Raw genomic sequence first — 8,537 nt, forward strand, 5'->3', positions numbered from 1 at the left:
TGACCAGCATTGATACATTGTTATCACTCAAAGTACATAAGGTTCACTGTTGGTGTTGTACAGTCTGTAGATTTTGACAAATAGATCATGACATGCACTCACTATTATGGTACCATCCAAAATCTGTCTCCTATAATAATTTCATACCACCTCCTGCTGCTACTGTGGGTTGGCACCAAGCCCTAAGGAAAAGAAGAGAGAGAATGCCGTTGGCAATCAGGACAAGTTTTAATAATCATGCGAGCTTGGGCAAGTGTTAAATGAAACTATTGTTTAAGACTGCGAGTGTTCTGATGAAAAACAGCATGATCAGGCCGGGCGCGGTGGCTCAAGCCTGTAATCCCAGCACTTTGGGAGGCCGAGGGGGGTGGATCACGAGGTCAAGAGATCGAGACCATCCTGGTCAACATGGTGAAACCCCGTCTCTACTAAAACTACAAAAAATTAGCTGGGCATGGTGGCGCGTGCCTGTAGTCCCAGCTACCCAGGAGGCTGAGGCAGGAGAATTGCCTGAACCCAGGAGGCGGAGGTTGCGGTGAGCCGAGATCGCGCCATTGCACTCCAGCCTGGGTAACATGAGTGAAACTCCGCCTCAAAAAAAAAGAAAAAAAGCATAATCAACTTGAGCTGGCAAGATGCAGGAAAGTCTGCAAACCACATCTGTGGTTGTACCAGAGCATCAGCTCAAGCGTTTCCTTCTGATAAGGGACCAGGTAACCGAGAATGAGAGCGAATATGGGGGATGTAAAGAGGGTGCTGATGGGCACAGAGGAGCTCCTGTGCGGTAAGAAATGAGGCTGGTAAAGATTCACTAGTAATGCCCTTCACATGTGCAAGATCTAAGTGAGTAATGCTAACTCTATTTATGTCTTGGTGAGGAAAAGCTTGTAAAGCCATTATTGGGGCACCTAACTCCACCTGTTGCGTAGTTTAAAAATGTTCCTGGATTTTGTATTGCCAGTTTTGCATGGCATCTTGCTACACTGTTGCTGTCTTTTCAGTTTTTTTTTGAACCTGCTGTAGAGACAGTAGTTGCATGAAGCAAGGGCTTAGAGGTAATTTCTTTTTCTTGCTTCTAAAGGGTTTATTGTCACAGATGATCTGGTAAATTTTTTTAAAATTATACTTTAAGTTCTGGGGTACATGTGCAGAACGTGCAGGATTGTTACATAGGTATACACGTGCCTTGGTGGTTTGCTGCATCCATCACTCTGTCATGTGCATTATGTATTTCTCCTAATGTTATCCCTCCCCAATCCCCCCACCCCTTGCTATACCTTCCCTAGTCCACCCCCGGCCCCCTCACAGGCCCCAGTGTGTGATGTTCCCCTCTCTGTGTCCATGTGCTCTCATTGTTCAACACCCATTTACGAGTGAGCACATGCGGTGTTTGGTTTTCTGTTCTTGTGTCAGTTTGCTGAGACTGGTGGTTTCCAGCTTCATCCATGTCCCTGCAAAGGACATGAATTCATCCATTTTTATGGCTGCATAAAAAATATGGAAGTCTTCATGAATTTGCGTCATCCTTGCGCAGGGGCCATGCTAATCTTCTCTGTATCGTTCCAATTTAATAAGTGTGCTGCTGAAGCCAGCACAACGATAGATACATTTTAACAGGCATAGTTTGTAAAGATTTCAGGAGCTTCAAGGCTGGTAAATGGAAGCTGATATTACCAATAAAGTCAGCTATTGCCACTTGCCAATCAAGATCACGAGCTAAGAAAGTCTGAAATTGTTCCTCGCTTAATGGTAGGAAAAGAGTAGCAGGGTTATATCTCGACAATTGGATGCAACATCGGTGCCCCTTTATGAGAAGAGAAGCTATTAAATCTGCGGTCTTTTGTCTATGTTTAGAGGGGTTATGAGACAGGTAAATAGCCCATAAAGTACAGAAATGACAAAAGATAAAGCCTACCTATTAAACTAAGGCCTTGAAAGGATGCCGATTTTGAGTCAGTTTTTTTTTTTTTTTTTTTTTGAGACGGAGTTTCACTCTTGTTACCCAGGCTGGAGTGCAATGGCGCGATCTCGGCTCACCGCAACCTCCGCCTCCTGGGTTCAGGCAATTCTCCTGCCTCAGCCTCCTGAGTAGCTGGGATTACAGGCACGCACCACCATGCCCAGCTAATTTTTTTGTATTTTTAGTAGAGACGGGGTTTCACTATGTTGACCAGGATGGTCTCGATCTCTTGACCTCGTGATCCACCCGCCTCGGCCTCCCAAAGTGCTGGGATTACAGGCTTGAGCCACCGCGCCCGGCCCCTTTTTTTTTTTTTTTTTTGTAAAGACGGGGTTTCACCATGTTGGTCAGGCTGGTTTTGAACTCCCGACCTGAGGTGATCCGCCCGCCTTGGCCTCCAACGTGCTTGGATTACAGGCGTGAGCCACTACGCCTGGCCTTAAGTGAATTTTAACCATATTTTGGCCCTTGAAAGTTATTGGAATGAGACTGCAAGTCACCAGGATAACAAACCTATATTGAGTTAGCTTAAGTGTGTAAAAAAAAAACAAAAACAGAAAACCCCAAAAACATTTTTAAATGTCTTTAGGTGTTGGCCATTTTCTTGGATTTGCTGTTAGCTAGAATGTCTTAGAAGTGAGCTGCTTTCCCCTGCTCTGGGCTCCTTGGGCAGCCTCTGTTTTAACAGCCTGCCTCCTGCTGCCCTTATACTACAAGTGGCAGCAAGAGGCCAGAGAAAGACCAGGTGGTAAAGTGCATGTATGTGTGTGCGGAGGCAGGAGGCAAGAGGGTAAACCAACCCCCCCCCCCGCCCCAGGCCACCGACGCTTGGAGCCAACCCTGTTGGGTAAGGCACTGAAAACATACTGGGCTTTTTATTATTCTTACTAACCCCAAGCAGAGAGGCTCAGGGGAGGAGCAGACATGCAGCATAGGGTCTGCTTTGAAGTTTCCCGCCACAGGTTCTGAAGATGACAGCAGCTGGAAAGCTTGTCCTCCTCAGCCTAGTTAGCATTTAATACACGACTATGGGACAGCGCCCCTTAGTAGCAGGCTTCTCCCCTAGAGCTCTGTACTCTAGCTGCTCCACACCCCTCTGCCTACTTTAGGCTAATAAGGTCAGGGTGCACGTGGACTGTTTCTTAGCCCTTTCCCCAGGGGACCAGGGAAGACAAGGAATTGCTTGTCGGCTGAGACACGCGAGGGGTGGCAGAAGTAGGAAAAGCCGCAGCACAGAAGCAGCAGACTGCTTTCTGGGCACAGTGACTGAGGCACCTGACTATGGTGAAGAGGATTCTCAGGACTGGGCTGGAGCTGCCTGAAGCCACCCGGGACTCGGTCTGTGCCTCTCGGCCTCCGCTCTGTCACCACAAACCCAGAAGGTGGCAACTTGCCTAGACTGCCAGTGACTGAATGGGCACTCTATGGCATCTTAGCAACTCTCCTGCGCCAGGCCTCTGTGGGCAGCAAGGAAGCCAGAGCTTTCTGGGATAAAGCCCAGGAGGCAGCATGCAACTTTCCCTTATACTCCAGGGAAACAGAAAAAAGACAAGGCCAGGAAGGCCAATGCTGGAAGCAGGAAGTGAGATCTTGCTTATCAGGAAAACAGTCATCCTCAGCCACTTTCCTTCCCTCCTGGAGGCACCCCTCCGACAGGGAAGTCTGTCGAGGAGACTTGGCCACCCGATCATATAGATGGTTCGCTGATTGGGGGTCTTATCCAAGAACCATCCCTTGGGCAGCCTCCAATCTCCTCAAGGGGGATGGGAGGTGCTGTTGGCTGGACAGGGCCAACAGATGCAGATTCCTTTAAGGGTGGAGGAAAATAAGGCAATGGCTTTTCTATTTGGGGAGGAAAAGCCTCCGGTCTGTCCTTATTCTCACTAGAAAAAATATCTTCCTTATTCCCCATACAAGGGAATGAAGGCAGGAGAGGAGTTTCTCCCTGTTGTTCTGGTTCCTGCTTTTCCTTCTCCGTTAAATCTCCTGAATTCCCTTCAGATGGAGAAGATGGGCAGTCTGACTCACCGCAATTTGGTAAAGAGGATACCAGTGCCCAGGTGGTCAAAATAGTAACACTAGTAGAGTGACCTTGCTGGTATCCTTTTTTCAGGCAGCAACCTATCTGCTCCCGTAACTCTAAGGTTCCTTGATCGGGAAACCAATGGCATTCCTGCTGAATTAATGCCTTGTGTAGAGCTCCAGGCTCTGCAGTGCACTTAAGTAGCTGTTGCACTGTTTTAAAAATTACTTTCTGCTCTTTGGTCATTTCTTGACCCATGATAACCTATCCCCTGATCCTTTCCGCTTGCATCTCGTCCTCCTGATGGGAGTCAGGACTGTCCCTTACCGGGATTCCCCAAAAATTGATGAGCTCTCTTCCTTCATGCATAACTTCAAGGCGACCACATCGCGGGCACCACTTGCAGAGCTTCTAGCTTGCAGTGAAGGCCGAGAATGAAGTACTCAGACAGTTCCAGCTGAGCAGGGCTAGCAGGTAGCTCTTCTGAGAGAGTCCGCCCTGGCAGCAACTGTCCACCAAGTGTTTATTGAAGGGGTTTGTATTAACTACAAACATCCACTAGATGGTCATTTGAGGCATGAAGATGATGAGGATGAAAACCTTTATGATAATCCACTTCCATTTAATGAATAGTATCTTCTTTCCTTTATGATTTCTTAACGTTTTCTTTTCTCTAGCTTATTTTATTGTAAAAATACAGTGTACAATACTTCTATAAAATGTGTTAATTGACTTGTTTATGTATCAGTAAGGTTTCCAGTCATCAATAGGCTATTAGCAGTTAAGTTATACACAGGTTTCCATTGCATGGTGGCAGTGTCCCCAACCCCCAGTTGTTCAGAGATCAACAGTAAATAATAAACAAAACACACATTTACATGCACACATGTATCTGTATTCTATTGGTTCTGTTTCTGTGAATGCTGATTTGTACACTGACACATCACATGTCACACACTTACACATATGCCCAAAGTGAACAGCACAGGAACACAGGCCAGTGCTGATTCCACCATGACCCAGCATTTATAAGTTTACCACTTTGTTCAATGCATCTCCAAAATGTGTAAGGTGAGTAATAGAATTCTGATTTTATTAATGTGAAAATCGGGGTTCAGAGAGGTTTGCTATGTTGTCAAAGTTGCCTAATGACACGTACCATGAACCAGCGATTGAGAATACATGTATCTAGACTGTAGTGCAGAAGATTTTGGATTACAGTTCCTACCTGTGATTCCACTTAAGTTTGATAAGTGCTATGATAGTGTATAAAGACAATGCTGTGTATTCAGAGAGGGGTAGAATGTTCTGTCTAGAGTAGTAGGGCCAGAGAGGATTAACCACAAACTCATTTTGGTTAAATGATAAAGATAGACTTCTTGAGGCCGGGCGCGGTGGCTCAAGCCTGTAATCCCAGCACTTTGGGAGGCCGAGGCGGGTGGATCACGAGGTCAAGAGATCGAGACCATCCTGGTCAACATGGTGAAACCCCGTCTCTACTAAAAATACAAAAAATTAGCTGGGCATGGTGGTGCGTGTCTGTAATCCCAGCTACTTGGGAGGCTGAGGCAGGGGAATCTCTTGAACCCAAGAGGCGGAGGTTGCAGTGAGCCGCATCCTGCCATTGCACTGCAGCCTCATGACAGAGCAAGACTCTGTCTCAAAAAAAAAAAAAAAAAAAAAATTATCCAAAAAGCCTTTCTTTCAAACACCCTTATAAATAATACTAAGTGACCTTGAAATTAAAATCCTCAACTTAGGCCTTATTTTAAGCCTTAGGGAATGTGAGACATAATCAGCTCCATTCTTTGAACTCGGGACATGGAAGATGATAGTGTAAATAATAAAACTCAAATTATCTGATGGATTTCTTTTTTTTCCTCTAGCAGAATTGTATCCAGTACATGTGAACAGAGTCTATTCCCAGAGACACAAAGAGTGATAGTTTTCAGGAAGCATACGTTTTTTTGTAAGACAGAGTTTCACTCTTGTTTCCCAGGCTGGAGTGCAATGGCGTGGTCTCCTGTGCTCAAGCGATTCTCCTGTCTCAGCCTCCCAAGTAGCTGGGATTACAGGCATGCGCCATCACACCTGGCTAGTATTTGTATGTTTAGTAGAGATGGGGTTTCACCAGGTTGGCCAGGCTAGTCTCAAACTGCTGACCTCAGGCGATCTACCCACCTCAGCCTCCCAAAGTGCTGGGATTACAGGTTTGAGCCACCACACCTGGCCAAAAACATGCTTTTTTTGAAAGCAAGATGACATTCATGGAAGACAAAACTGCTGGATTTGTATTATGTTTTTGAGATCAGAGGAGAGAAGAGGGAGAGGGTGCCAGGGAGATAAGGTTAGGTTTAGATATCCAGAAAATTGAGGAGAAACTTGTTCCCTACTTCTGTTCATCTTTTTCCTGGTAATTACGCCTGAGATATTGCAGAAAACAGTCACATCTTACATTTATTTATGGCTTTTATAAATTGACTAATATAAATATTATTAGCAAGAATAATATTTAATGCTTACTCTAAACTTGTCATCCATTATTTGTATTCCTCTAGAAGTGTGGAAATTGGAGAAGGAAAGATTGTACAAATCTCCCAAATTAACACTGTGTTCTATTTACCTCTGTGACTTAAGAACTGGAGACTGGATACAAAGTCATTTGCCTTTTCACTCTCTTGTTAAACAGTAGCAGAGGAGGGGCCCATTCTAATTTATTTAGAAAGCTACAAGTATGAGCAACACATATCCACAACCTCACAAATACTCAAATAGTTGAGCCAGTACTTCCTGATGGGAGCAACCCAGCCATTACAAAATACCCTATCAAAGGGTAGAAAACAAGCGTAATGGTTCCACAGGGGTCACGCGCATGTGTACACGTGTAGTCTGCGTGTCTCTGAGTGTATGCATTCATATATTTTTTTTCTATTTGTTTTTGAGCTGGAGTCTCACTCTGTTGCCCAGGCTGGAGTGGAGTGGAGTGGAGTGATCTGGGCTCACTGCAACCTCCACCTCCCAGGTTCAAGCGATTCTCCTGCCCTCAGCCTCCTGAGTAGCTGGGATTACAGGTGTGCGCTACCACACCCAGCCAGTTTTTGTATTTTTAGTAGAGACGATGTTTCACCATGTTGGTCAACCTGCTCTCAAACTTCTGACCTAGTGATCCGCCCACCTCAGCCTCCAAGTGCTGGGATTACAGGCGTGAGCCACTGCTCCCAGCCACATTCATAGATGTTAATCCTTTACATGTTTAAGTATTTTTAGGTCCTAAACAAATCTTTGAATACCAAATCATATTTTCAGCATAAGACCCATTCTCTTGGTTCTGACATAATTAGCAGATTTTTTTTTATCGCATTAAAAAGAAGAGATGGTGGTGCCAGTAAGGGCTCAGTGGCTTTTGCCTTTCATGGCTGGGATTATGTTAAGGAGAGACAGTTTCATCCCATGGTGAATTTGGAATAAATATAACTAGGACACAGATCTGTGAAGCCGTGTCATACATTCTGGTCTGACGTGGGTTCCTCTTGGCCATTACGTGGATCCTACAACACGATCCAGTTTATTCCAGGTAAACTGGGCTCTGGGCATGTGGAGGTTTCGTGAAGTAAGGCAGAGGAAAGCACCTATTGCTCCAAAAATATAGCCCTAATCCAAACTTCTCTCCAGGAGAGACCTCGCCTTCTCATGCTGTACTTTCTAAATGACTGTCTCTGGATGAGCCTCTGCTGCTTGTAACTGTGGGCGGGAATGTCTTACTGGGTTGTGCATGGGGTATTTTATAACACAGGCAAGGGTACCATATTTATGGCTCTCCTCTCCCTGTGGAGATGTCATTATCATGTCACCTGTAAGAAGAGTGACACTGTCTACAAGGAGAGACTGGGACATTTCCACAGAAGACTGCCACTTCTGTCCCAGGTGCAAATTATAATAATCAGTTGTTGGTGTTAATGAGGTGGGCCTGATGAGCCACCGCACCTGGCCTCATTTAATTTCATAAAAGCACATATATTCTATCACCCTCTTCTACCATCAGAATTTTATTGGAATTACCTATGTTCTTTTCATACTATAGATGAGACCTAAAATTGATCCCCACTTCACTCCCTACTGCTGCTTTGATTTCTGTTTTCCTGCACACACAATGGGCCACACCTGAAAAAATCACAAGGCTGACTTCAGGAATCAGTTTTGATTTCTGCTGTCGTACCTTAAAAAAAATTTCTGCTTGGCTGGGCGTGGTGGCTCACGCGTGTAATCCCAGCTCTTTCAGAGGGTGAGGTGCGTGGATCATGAAGTTAGGAGATTGAGACCATCCTGGCCAACATGGTGAAAGCCGTCTCTACTAAAAATACAAACGTTAGCTGGGCATGGTGGTGCATGCCTGTAATCCAAGCTACTCAGGAGAATTGCCTGAACTCGTGCGGCGGAGGTGGTGGTGAGCTGAGATCACACCACTGCACTCCAGCCTGGTGACAGTGAGACTCCGTCTCAAAAAAAAAAAAAATTCAACTTTTATTTTAGATTCAGGGAGTACATGTACAGGTT

The 8,537-nt window shown here is 45.3% G+C and overlaps 1 non-coding gene across 1 annotated transcript; it reads right to left on the bottom strand.

The window, feature by feature from the left end:
* Positions 1–1,491: 1,491 nt before the first annotated feature.
* On the bottom strand, positions 1,492–1,594 carry LOC116530971. The gene has a single exon (XR_004260195.1). It is a non-coding gene; the product is annotated as a U6 spliceosomal RNA (small nuclear RNA).
* Between the last annotated feature and the right edge of the window lie 6,943 nt (positions 1,595–8,537).

The sequence above is a fragment of the Sapajus apella genome, unplaced genomic scaffold (assembly GCF_009761245.1).
Source record: "Sapajus apella isolate SASKATOON/1434 unplaced genomic scaffold, GSC_monkey_1.0 scaffold68, whole genome shotgun sequence".
NCBI classification, from domain to species: domain Eukaryota; kingdom Metazoa; phylum Chordata; class Mammalia; order Primates; family Cebidae; genus Sapajus; species Sapajus apella.